This window comes from Oreochromis niloticus, linkage group LG23 (assembly GCF_001858045.2).
Source record: "Oreochromis niloticus isolate F11D_XX linkage group LG23, O_niloticus_UMD_NMBU, whole genome shotgun sequence".
In the NCBI taxonomy this organism is placed as follows: domain Eukaryota; kingdom Metazoa; phylum Chordata; class Actinopteri; order Cichliformes; family Cichlidae; genus Oreochromis; species Oreochromis niloticus.
In genome coordinates this window covers 4,428,231-4,441,586 of record NC_031986.2, presented here as the reverse complement: position 1 = coordinate 4,441,586, position 13,356 = coordinate 4,428,231, and the positions used below count along the sequence as shown (strand labels likewise).

Here is a 13,356-nt window from a genome sequence, read left to right as displayed (position 1 = left end):
CCAGATGAAATACATAATGATATTACACGATTTTCAACAAACTGCAATTTAGTAAATCCTCGAGTTAAAAGTAACTTTTTGTAAAACTGTTATATTTAGAGCAACTTTCAAGTGGAATAAATTGCCTTATAAAATTAGAGAATTAGTAACTATTCAAAACTTCAATGAACATTTAAGAGTCGATTTACAGAACTTTTAGTTGTTGTAATATTGTAAGAGATTAATTTGTTTTTGATATTTGTGTAATGTGCCTCAATGTTATTGATATTGTTATTATTGTTATTATTGATTGCTTATATTTTAATTGTGAAACCTCACTGTGGATGTAAGAGCCAAATTATGTGGATATCTTGAATCCACTTTATTGTGTAATATTTTATGTGATTGTATTTGACGGAAGACGAGCAACATCTGTTGTGGAAGCTAATGGGGTTCCTTTTGAATAAACAAATAAACAAACATAGGATTTATTATCACTGAATAGTTATGACTAAATACACAATCAGGAGGGATGGGCATGATTTTAGTGTTTGAACAGTCATGAATTATTTTTAACACCAGCTTGGATGTAATGTGTCAGAACTACCAGCAGGTGGGGATAAGAGACCTTTAAGGTGTTTGGTGCCACACTCCACCTTCAGGTTTAAAACTAGTGTTAATGGAGGGAGTTTGAAGGTTGAGTTTGTTCCACGACTGCATTTCACTCACTGCCTCTGTTTGTATCTCTGTCACTGCAGGACCAACATGGAGCGAGAAGTCAGCGCTCTCAGGAGGCCGACAAACCTCACAGAAGAAAGAGAGAGAAAACATACAGCTGTGATGAGTGTGGGAAGGATTTTACTGTGAAGGCTAAACTAAAACGTCATCAGGTCATCCACACTGGAGAGAGACCGTTCAGCTGTGACTTGTGTGGAAAGTCTTTTTCCAGGAAGGGTTACCTAAAACAACACCAACTCATCCACAGTGGAGTTAAAGCGTACAGCTGTGATCAGTGTGGCAGAGCTTTTACTCACAGTAGCCACTTACAGAGTCATCTAGTTACCCACTCTGGAATTAAGGCATACAGCTGTGACTTGTGTGGAAAGTCTTTTTCCTGGAAGCGTAACCTAAAACAACACCAACTCATCCACAGTGGAGTTAAAGCGTACAGCTGTGATCAGTGTGGCAGAGCTTTTACTCACAGTAGCCACTTACTGAGTCATCTAGTTACCCACTCTGGAATTAAGGCATACAGCTGTGACATCTGTGGAAAAACTTTCAGCCGGAGAGGGCACCGAAATATACACCTACGCATTCACACCAGACATGATGTGTACTGCTGTGAACAGTGTGGCAAAGAGTTTATAACAGACACACGGTTACAGCAACACATGTTTACCCACACTGAGGGACGACCTTATAAATGTGACCTGTGTGAGAAGACTTTTAAATCTCCACATAACCTGAGGCGACACCAACAGATCCACACCAGAAAGAGACTCTACAAGTGCAGTTACTGTGAGGTATGTATTTATATTGTTATCTTGTCATTTTAGCCTGACTGTTTGGAACAACTCTGCTCATTAAACTGTGTTAGCATGTTAGCAATTCTACTGCATGGAAAAGCAGCTCTGAGTGATTATTCAGATTTTCATTTCAGTTATGATTTTAGTATTACTGTAGTATTATGGTGGTAGTATTGTAGTTATTGCAGCCCAGTAAACTGAGTGTGTTAACTGAAACAGTAAAATGTAATTGGACGTCTGCAGAGATGCTCTTTATTTCAGGCGACGTTCAGGATAAAAATGTTGAAGGACTGACTTACACTGTCTTTGTGTCTTTGTTTAGAAGCAGAGCGACACAGATGGATCCAGTTCTCAACCCTGTCATCACCGTGGTGGTGGGAAAGACTTTCATTGCGACCTGTGTGGAAAAACTTTCAAATGGCAATTGACCCTAAAAATACATCAACGTAGACACACTGGAGACAAACTGAAATACTGCAAAGAATGTGGGAGAAGCTTCACCACATCAGGTGCGTTAAAACAACATGAACTGATTCACAGTGGGGTTAAAAAGCACCTCTGTGATCAGTGTGGGTCATCCTTCACTACTGCAGGTGAGCTTAAATCACACAAACGAGTCCACACAGGAGAGAAACCATACAAGTGCAGACACTGTGACAAAAGTTTCTCATGTTCAAGTCATCGTAACAGGCATGAACGTACACACATGGAAGGAAACTACAGCTGTGACCAGTGTGACAAGAGCTTCAGGAATCTCAGTTCATACTCCAAACACAAACGATCCCACGTTACTAATAAACTGTTTCACTGTTACCAATGTGCCCAAACATTCACCTCATTGTCTGCTCTGTGCAAACATCAGCGTGATCACTCAGGGCTGAAATCACTCCCATCACTGGATCACAGTGAATCTGAAGAGACAGAAAGATCCTCTGGTTTCAGTGTCAGACTCAAAAAGCTTGAGATCAGGCTCCACAGAGTTCAGATAGAATCATTTAAACTTGTGTTGAACTGAACTGGTTGCTGGGCTGAACTTCTACATAATACAGATTTACATGGGATCTTATTTTCTGTCGTTTTACTGAGTCAGTTTTGTCCTTTTTTCTCTGTCCTGGTTTTGCTCGTCTGTAAATAATTGAAACTCAGTCAAATAGTTCATTGTTCTCCAGCAAAACGTTTTGGAAACTCATGTTTAACCTTTAAAACTCTGACATGTTTTAGCACACAAGGCTTCATCGGGGAGTTCACTCATGATTGGACCATGAGTCCAATCATGAGTGAAACATTTTTGTTTTTTCTGAAACCACCTGAAAGAAAAACTATTTTTCTTGCTTTATGTAGTGTGGAAGTTTTTAATGTTTCTTTCATCTGTGATGTTCTTTAATGTGTTCACATGAAGATGGTACAAATAAACTGTCCTTTTAGCTTTAGCTCCTAATTTATTTATTATTTATGGAAGTAGCACAGCAGCAGTTTCTTGATTAACACATGGAGGGCTCGGGATCTGATGGTAAATAATGTTTTGTGTCCTTGTACACATCATACAGCTCAGCTGTTCCACAGATGTCAGGTTTACACAGTGGGATGGTTTGTAAGAACGCAGCTCTCCTGTGGATAAATCCTTACTCTTAGCCTCAGGACCTCACACAGTCCCAGCAGGTTCGGTCAGAAGATTTATACCTTTTTCATTTCTATATGATTCTTCTTGCATCTAAACAAAGATGATTATGATGATAATGAGTCATTTATGAAAAAAGAAGCAGAAAAAATATTGTTGTATGAGGATTTTTATGGCAGATTTTGTGCATCAACATTTTTGTACATGAAAATGTTGAAAAGATGCAAAGGAGGAGGAGGGCACAAGAGCTCAGCACGTGATACTGACTGGAAGCAACACAGCTGCTGTTGACAAAGCAGCAGAGTCAGATATGAATGTGTATTGAATTCATCGTGTAAATATACCAGATTTATCCACATACGCTAGTTTTCATCATTTTTTGTACTTTCAGTAAGTTTACTTTTAGTTTATTTTTACTTTCTTAAGACGCAGGAGAATCTGATTCATCATGATTGAGCATTTCATTAAAGTAATGTTTAAAAGACATTTCTCGTTTGTTCTTTCAGCTGCAGCCTCGCTGGTGTTTAACTGTCTGACAGTAAAGAAGATAAAAGATACGTGCAAACACAAACACATGAAAAGTATTTGCAGAAAAGCTTAAAGCTCTTGTTTGTCTGTTTTTTCGTTCCAGTCATCGCCAACATGGCGAAGATGTGAAGCTGCCTTTCTGCTAAAGTATCTCCTTACATACATTTGCTCATATCTTGGGACTTCTTATAGAGTGTCTTTCTTTGACCATGTCTCACTGTGTTTTATTCTCGATGTTGCATTTGAGTCTTGCATGACTCTATTTTAATTAATGTTAAAATGGATGGATGGCTAGACGGACCCCCTGAATTTATCATCTGAAATCTTTTTATTCCTTTATTCCACTGCTTTCAGGCATTTCTGTGCATCCAAATTTATATATAGATATCAAAACACTCATATCTGTACAATTTGTTAATATCTTCATAATCTCCAATAATGTTACACCCCAGTGCTTTCATTTGAACCCCAAGTGTCATTGTCTTTGAAAAAGCACAGAGTATAATGCATCTATTTTGCAAAATAAATAATTACATAAGTGTTTCAGGACTTTCAAAAAGGTACCCTGTTTTTCCCTTCGTCGTATCGTACAAACAGAGATAATATAATTATCTGAGGAACAATTGTCAAAAAGCAGAGAAGTTATTAAAATATTAATGCAAGACATGGAAGCAGCTGGTGTTGTTCCCAAATTAGGAAGAATATTTTAAAATTACTTCACAATTCTTCTTGCACTTCAGATTGTTACAAACTATCAGAATATAAAGAAAGTCAGAAAATGGAAAACCTCAGCTTATAAAACTGCTATTTTTTTTAACCACAAACCACTGGATCAATTTCAAGGGTTTTGCACTTGATTCTTATTTAATCATAAAACACTGCAGAGACGCAAAGAAATAATCATTATAACAGTGTGCAAATACTATGTGTCCAAGCTATAGACGTCTCTGAAGCGACACTTTAAGAAACTCCTGCATAGCTGCGGGGTGCACAGTCCACATTTCACAGTGACAGCACAAAGACCCACACAGCTGGATTTGGATATTTAACATTCTTTCAGTAAAAATTAAACCCTGCATGAGTCCATGAATATCTGGCATTAATCAGATGAAAGCCTTTGTATCTACTATTGCCTCCACAGTCTGAGTCCACACAGGTAATGAGCCATTATGACCAATTATGGAGTCCACTGCCAGCTCGCGCTTTTTTGAGGTTATGTCAAAAGGTTTCTTGGAAATAAACACGGACTATTTGTTTAGGCAGTCTGTGTCAGTGGGCTCAGTCAGTGGTCACGTTGTCTTATTACAATGAACGCATGCAGTGTAGTTTATTTTGAGTTAATCCAGCCTTCTACCTGCAAGAAATCTTTAGTGCAGTATGTAATCTGCTTCTGAAAATAGCTCCCAGCAAGAAGAATTTGTTCTTTCAGCTCTAATCCGTGAAAAACAGACAAAAAAAACACTTGGTTGGTCTGTTCATTGTCACCACTCTGATGTCAGGTGTACGTGATTGGAGGATTTGGGGTTGGGTTCTCTGCTCATTCATCACTGCAGATTTTAGTTAGATTTGTTTGTCCGTGGGAGCTGTGGGAACCTTAAATTACATTTTGGATGTAAACATAAAGAAGAGCGTGAAGGGGTGTGAAGAAAAACAGATTTTAAACTTTGTTTTTTTAACTGGACTCTGGTGCCATCCTGTGGCTGCTATGAAACAAAAGTGAAGTAATGGAAATAAAATGTTCTCAGTTTTCCTTGTTTGCCAAACTTCTCTCTAAAAACCAAGTCTGGTCCCTGTGTTTTTATTACAGTCTCTACAGTGTGAGATAATAAAAGGAGGATGTTGAAGGCAGCACCGCTCCACCTGCACTATACACACTATACAATTTTTTCATAACAGATGAGTTTTGTGTTTGTTTGTTTTTTTGTTTTGTTTTTTGTTTTGTTTTTTTTATTCCCACCTATGCTTCTATTTTCTATAAAAAACAACAGGAGTTATGCAGGTTTACTGTGATGAAAACTTCAGACTCACAGTGAAACATCGTGCTGTGTAACACTATACACCAGTGTAAAGTTCAGGAAAGTTTCTTCATGGTTCAGAGGCTGCTCGGCAGAGGATGATTTAAAGATATGTGTGAAATGGGCTGTTATGATTGGTCAGAAAATGTGATGACGGTTGCCTTTTTATAAAGAGTAGCCTTTCCTTTTTGCCAGCGGTCGTGGCCGCTAAAGAGCGTTTCCCTGAGCCTTAAAACTGCAAATCCGGCACTGTGCTGTCACGCTGACGGCCCAGGAGACACTGTTGGTGAGTCGGAAACTATTGCCTGGATGGCGAAACTCCCAGTAGCCAGGAGAATGCCAGGAGGGGTTTGTTCATATGAAATAGGAAAAAAAATACAAAGCATTAAACCATGTTAAAAACACAACAGCCTTTATAAATGCAGTTTGTGTTGGTCTTTCACGTGGAATTCCAATAAAATTGATTCATGTTTGTGGCTGTAATGTGACAAAATGTTGGAAAGTTCAAGGGAGCCGAATACTTTTGCAAACCACTGTAAAATAGAACAAAATTCAAAGCATTAAAAAATGTTAAAAACACAACAGTCTTTATAAATGTAGTTTGGACCCGGAAGCAAGTTTCATCAGGTCATCACTTAAAGACTGGATATCCCACCTGCTGTGGAGTTTTAATGCAGTACAGTTGTTATTATTAAACTCCTGTCACATTCTGACCGTTAAAATGAATAACATTCATATATGAAATGAAATTGTTTCAAGTAAACTGTATATGGTGTTAAATAGGCCTAAACTACTGTACTTTAATGTCGGCAATAAGGGCGGTACTTCAAGAGCCATATATTTTATGAGCTGGTACTCATTGTGATATATAGAGGACAGCAGGAGCAGAACAGACACACAGCAACAACCAACAACAACCCTGCAAGTGGACCTATTTTGGGGGGACTTGTGTATCATGTAAAGCACTGTGCAATGCTCTATGTGACAAATATTAAAAAATAAATTTCATTCAATCATTCAACAAATATTGTGTTCTCTACGAATGCCCAGCAGCCCTGAAACCCTCTGAACTCTAATGTTCACAACCCAATAAATCGATAGACTTTGAGGAGCATGAATTAGACTGGATAAGAATTTTTATGGAACTTCTTTTATCCTGGACCTGGAAGAACCCTTGACCCCAAGCAAGCTCATGCCATCCCCCTGTACCCAGCTCCACTTGTTTGTGAAACAAAGCTGTGTCCCATTGGTTCTCCTGTTTGGTCTACCTTAGTAATTTAGACATCCTCAACAAAACGAACAGTAAGTATGGAAAATTCAAGTCCATGTCAAGTTCTTGTCAACGGGAAGAGAAAAAGTGTCTCATCAGTTTGATACCTGCTACGTGAAGGTGTTAGAAAAGATTTGCATCAATAAGATTTCTTTTTCTGGTCTATTATGGTTACTTGTGAGTTTAGACTATTCAGACATCTATGAGGGCTGTGATAAGAGAAGGAGAAGGTTTTAGAGATGTTAAAAGTTTGCCTATACTTTCCCATTATAAAACACTCTAAACACAGTTACTCCTGCTACAGAACCTGCTGCCTTCTGGTGGTGTCTAATAATCTTAGGCCCCCTCCTCGATTCAGTGATGGTCTTTCCCTTTTCACGTAAATGGCCTCCTTGACTCCGCCCTCAAACCAGCGTTCCTCCCTGTCCAGGATGTGTACATCCTCATCATTGAAAGAGTGTCCACTGGCCTGTAGGTGTGAATAGACTGCAGAGTCCTGGCCTGACGAGGTAGCTCTTCTGTGTTGTGCCATCCGCTTCACCAGAGGTTCTTTGGTTTCCCCGATGTATAAATCCTGGCAATCCTCCTGGCACTTAACAGCGTACACTATGTTACTCTGTTTGTGTCGGGGACCCCATCCTTAGGGTGGACCACTTTTTGGTGCAGCATGTTTTGGGGTTTAAAAGCCACAGAGACCCGGTGTTTAGAAAAAATGTGTCTCAACTGCTCCGATACTCCTGACACATATGGGATCACTACAGGTTTTCGCTTGGGCAGCGGTTGTCCTTCTCTCCTGGATCGGCTGGAGCTTTCTTTAGGTGCCTTTCCTGCTTTGACTAAAGTCCAGCTGGGATAACCACATTTACTCAGGGCCTTCTTGATGTGCTGTTCTTCTGCCTCCCTGGCCGCTGTGTCAGTGGGGATGGTGTTCGCTCTGTGTTGTAGCGTCCTGATGACACCCAGTTTGTGCTCCAGTGGATGATGAGAGTCAAACCTTAGATACTGATCCGTATGTGTAGGTTTACGGTACACGTCAGCTTTTAGATGTCCCCCATTACTGATGGAAATCTCACAGTCTAAGAAGGCTAACCTGCCACTTTTCATATCCTCCCTGGTGAATTTGATGTGTCGGTCCACCGAGTTAATGTGATCCGTGAAGTGTAGTACATCCTCAGATTTGATTTTCACCCAGGTGTCATCCACATATCTGGTGGTGTTCCAGGGTAGGACAGCAAAGCCTTCTTTTCCTCTTCTTCCATGTACAAATTGGCCACGATGGGTGAAACTGGGGAGCCCATGGCACACCCATGTTTCTGCCTGTAGAACTGACCCTTGTATGTCAAGTAGGTGGAATGAAGACACAGTTCCAAAAGCAAACACACTTGCACACGATGCTGAGAGTGGTCCTGTTGCTGAGGTTGGTGTCATCCTGTAATCTCTTATGGACTACCTCCAACGCTTCCGTGACTGGGATGCAAGTGAAGAGAGATGTAACGTCGTACGAGACCATGGTTTCATCTGCCTCCGTAATGACATCTCTCACCTTCTCAACAAAATCCAGGGTGTTCTGGATGTGGTGTTCAGAGCTGCCCACCAGCGGGTTGAGGATCGAAGCCAGAAACTTGGAGATGTTATAGGTGACAGAGTTGATCATGCAGACAATCGGTCTTAAAGGTGCCCCCTGTTTATGTATTTTCGTTAAACCATACAGACTTGGTGTAGACCCCCCTGGGTACAGCCTGTGGTATGAGGTCTGGTCGATATCGATATCGATAATAAAAAAAATGGCGAACTGACTGACTGGTTAAAGCTGACAAAAGCTGACAAAAGCTGTCAAGACTGACTGACTTAACATCATTGTGTGAAGCTAACCCCCACCTGACAAAGGTGTGGATGTATCTCTGTGTGTGTCTCTGTTGCAGGAACAGAAGGAGACCACAGGAGGAAACTTGGGTCACATGACTATATGAACTCTGCAAATTTAACCTTTTAAGTTTTAATTTTTCTGTGTCTGTGAATTTACCATGGGTGTGTTATTCACTACCTTGTGTTGCTCACAGAGATCACTGTGAGAAAGAGTGTATACACCTGTGCAGCGCTAACATTTACATTTCTTTTCTACAACAGATGGTTAATCATGTGATTTGATCATGTGATTTACAGCAGGACACAACTTAATGTTTTTCTACTACAGGATTACTGAGATTTTGTGTGAAGAAAACTGTGGTTACAGGCTATATGTTGGTGATGAAATTACACTGTGTTGCTGAGAACAGATGTGCAGGAGAAAATGTGAATGTTACAGGGGAGAAGTGAATACAGTGTGATACTGTGTTTAAAACCAGTGTTGCTTCTTTTACTTAACTTTATGACCTTTCACAGCACCTCTGGAATCTGGATGGCCGACGCCTGAACACCAGGATGATCCGTGTGTTTGGCTGATGTTTGATTTTCTTTAAGAGTGTTTGTAAAGGATTCAGCACAGACAGACAAGTGACAATCGAACAGATGTGCAGTGGTTACAGAATAGTTACATGGGGTTCATTATCTGACCACTATTGGGCTCATGGTGAGTGACAAACTTAAGGAAAGTCACTGATTACAATGTGGAATGACGTTGAGATGTTCAGTGATTTGGAGCAAATTATGGAAAAAGTAGGAGTTTAATGAATTTAGAATAAACCTGCAATGATCCTTGTCTCTGTGATGCTGAATACTTTATTACACTTATGAGTTGCAGTTGGTTGCAAATGTGAAGTTGTTTTAACTTGAAGGCTTTGTCTTCTAGGATACAGGCTGGAGCTGGGAGTTAAACAATCTAAACATTTAACCACTGACTAATGTTTTTACACAGGGTTAAAGGTTGGAGTTTGGCTGCTCCAAGTGGGAAAACCTGGAGATTGTTTTAGAGAGAATGTGTAACATTCTTGTACATGTCTCGTTGGGGAGTTGACACATGGCGAAAGCCATGTGGCGAGATGAGTGTCATTCTTTAATTTGCAGATGTCGTGAGGTGCCATGACGAGAAGGAGTGACTGAGGGGATCGTCCATAAGATGGAAGCTGTGGCTTCAGGAGGAGACAGGCTTCAGGAGGATCAGAGATCACCTTCAGCACAGCAGACATCGCGCAGAGAGCTGTGCTACTGGGCTTCCAGGAGATCATCGAGAGGAGTCTTTGCACAGCAAACAACCATAAGGAGTGGAAGCGTTTCGACGTTGGCGTTGAAGACAACTAAGGTGTACGACGTGCTCTGCCTTAAATCGTCCGCAGCGTTGGAACATGAGAACCTGAGGGATGATGGGAGCGTGCCAAGCTCCAAAAGTGACAGCGCAGAGGAGGTCCAGCGATGGACTTGTGGTTCTGTGAACAGCACAAATGTCAGGTGACTGTGAAATAACTAACAGCACTTTTTCCACAACTGAAGCCAGTAACTTACTATCCTAAAAAGATTAGCTCTAGTTTCTTGTGCTTTACCTCCATGCGTGAGATCAGTATGTGCAGCAGCTTAAGCTGTGCAATGTTTCAGGAAATAATTTATTTCACCTTTTGACACTGTTAGTTCCACACGAGGTAGATGTCTACTACTGCAGACTAAAATTACATTTCTGTCAGCTGCAAGACATTTGTCTTTAATGTTACTGTTACTCTTACACATAACCATAAAATGGTGCACAATTCTGAATCCATCAACTCTTTTGCCAACGAAAGAAGAGGGCACTTCTCATGAGTGTAGAGAGCACGTGGAGAAGGAGTGTAAGCCGAGGGATGACTTAACAGATGTGCCACTTGATGAGGGAATGGTTTGGTTTGTTGATGGTTCAAGCTTTACAACAGCAGAGGGACAGGCTAAAACAGGTTTTACTGTAGTAGATAGTGAGAAAATTATCTGTGCAGGACAACTAGCATGTTTCATATTTGCTTAAGCAGCAGAGATGCTAGCTTTAACGCAAGGGTGTAAAGCTGCAGAGAGACAATATACACTGATAGCCAATATGCATTTGCTACATTACATTTCTTTATAGTGCAGTGGGTGAGACGAGGTGTGACAGCCTCTACAGGGAACCCTGTACAACACAACAAACTCCTGCAAAATCTGCTGGAAGCAATAATATTGCCCAGTAGAATTGCCATGTGTAATTGTGCAACACATGTGAGGGAAAGATCCAGTTGCATTAGGGAATGCTTGTTTACTTAGCCTGGCAGGGCGAAGGACACTGTCTCAGCTGAACTCTGGACACATACACACACACAGGCATATACCCACATGCAGATGTACACTCATCCCCCTCCCCTCCAAACGCCTTCGACGCTTATTCCCTTGCGATGCTGACGGTGAATAAAGGAGACCAGCGCATAGGCTGCAGGCCCGGATGTACTGTTACATTATATGTAAGACTGCTTTCTTCCATTTGCGCAACATCTCTAAAATTAGAAATATCCTGTCTCAGAGTGATGCTGAAAAACTAGTTCATGCCTTCATTACTTCCAGGCTGGACTACTGTAATTCTTTATTATCAGGATGTCCTAAAAACTCCCTGAAAAGCCTTCAGTTAATCCAAAATGCTGCAGCAAGAGTACTGACAGGGACTCGAAAGAGAGAACATATTTCTCCTGTTTTGGCTTCCCTTCATTGGCTTCCTGTTAAATCCAGAATTGAATTCAAAATCCTGCTCCTCACATACAAGGTCTTAAATAATCAGGCCCCATCTTATCTTAATGACCTTGTGGTACCATATCACCCTATTAGAGCACTTCGCTCTCGCTCTGCAGGCCTACTTGTTGTTCCTAGAGTATTTAAAAGTAGGATGGGAGGCAGAGCCTTCAGTTTTCAGGCCCCTCTTCTATGGAACCAGCTTCCAGTTTGGATTCGGGAAACAGACACTATCTCTACTTTCAAGGTTTGGCTTAAAACTTTCCTTTTTGCTAAAGCATATAGTTAGGGCTGGACCAGGTGACCCTGAATCCTCCCTTAGTTATGCTGCAATAGATGTAGGCTGCCGGGGATTCCCATGATGCATTGAGTTTTTCCTTTCCAGCCACTCACTATGTGTTAATAGACCTCTCTGCATCGAATCATATCTGTTATTAACCTCTGTCTCTCTTCCACAGCATGTCTTTCATCCTGTTTTCCTTCTTTCACCCCAACCGGTCGCAGCAGATGGCCGCCCCTCCCTGAGCCTGGTTCTGCCGGAGGTTTCTTCCTGTTAAAAGGGAGTTTTTCCTTCCCACTGTCGCCAAAGTGCTTGCTCATAGGGGGTCATATGATATGATTGTTGGGGTTTTCTCTGTATTTATTATTGTGCGATCTATTGTACAATATAAAGCGCCTTGAGGCGACTTTTGTTGTGATTTGGCGCTATATAAATAAAATTGAATTGAATTGAATTGAATACACTGGCTGTCTCTCACCCTTTACCCACCCCTGTTGCTTGTCATGTGTTTCTTTGGTGTATTAAGAGTTTTTTCATGTGTGTCACGGACTCGGGGTCCGTGGGCAGTGGGGACTGACTGTTGTTGTTGTTGTTATTATTATTATTGTCATTGATTATTATCATTCGGTGTGTCGTCTGCACTGCCTCTTATCTGTCCACGTATGTATGTAGGCAGGTGTGTGTGTGCGTTTGTATGTTGCTGTTTTCTGTGGCCAAGTTACAGGCACCTTCAGGACTGAGGGGCGTGGCCTGGCTTGAGGACTGGCCACACCTAAAGTCCTTGCCGCACACCTGCTCCTCATCTGGGCTCGTCGGCGGAGCTATTTAGAAGACAGATGGAGCTTCCGCCGACGCTGGATTATTGCGGTTGACTTCACGTCAGTCTTCTAGCTTGTAGGAAAGTGTGAGTGTATGCCTGCTAGGATATAGTGTGTTAACGGCTGCCTCTATTGTTTTCCCTCAGGAGGAATGTGGAACGTGAGAGGGCAGTGAGCACGGGGAGTGCTGAGACACTGGAGCAGAGAGCACTACACGGGGACTTTTTGGGAAGAAGACACAACACGGGAGTCTGGGAAACTGGGGAATTAATTGTTTCGTACTTCACCACTCTGTAAATAGACACTGTCGCATTGAAGAGTCCGGCGTTTGGGTCCTATTTCCCCATCTCCCAACGGTCTGCCACACAGACCGTGACAATGTGCTATGTGCAGAGGTGTTTTTTTCTGTTCTCAAACTGATCTCCCTGTTGGAGTTCAGTCTGGGAGGAGTTATTTTTTTCTCCTTATCTTTCCTCATGTGGTGCATTTTCCATTGTTATACCTCTCTGACCTGTCTTCCCCATGTGATGTTTTTGTGTAATGTATGTATGGTTGGAGGGTAAGATGGCGCCGTCCTTGCGTGCAATAGGTCGGCAGCCTTAACATGAAATTTCCCCTTGTGGGACTAATAAAGGTATATCAATCAATCAATCAATCAATCAACTAGGG

General features: G+C 41.4%; 1 long non-coding RNA gene across 1 annotated transcript; it reads left to right on the top strand.

The window, feature by feature from the left end:
• The first annotated feature begins 1,136 nt into the window (after window positions 1–1,136).
• On the top strand, window positions 1,137–2,167 carry LOC112843750 (uncharacterized). Its single transcript, XR_003216236.1, has 2 exons — window positions 1,137–1,502; window positions 1,828–2,167. It is a non-coding gene; the product is annotated as an uncharacterized LOC112843750 (long non-coding RNA).
• The last annotated feature ends 11,189 nt before the right edge of the window (window positions 2,168–13,356 follow it).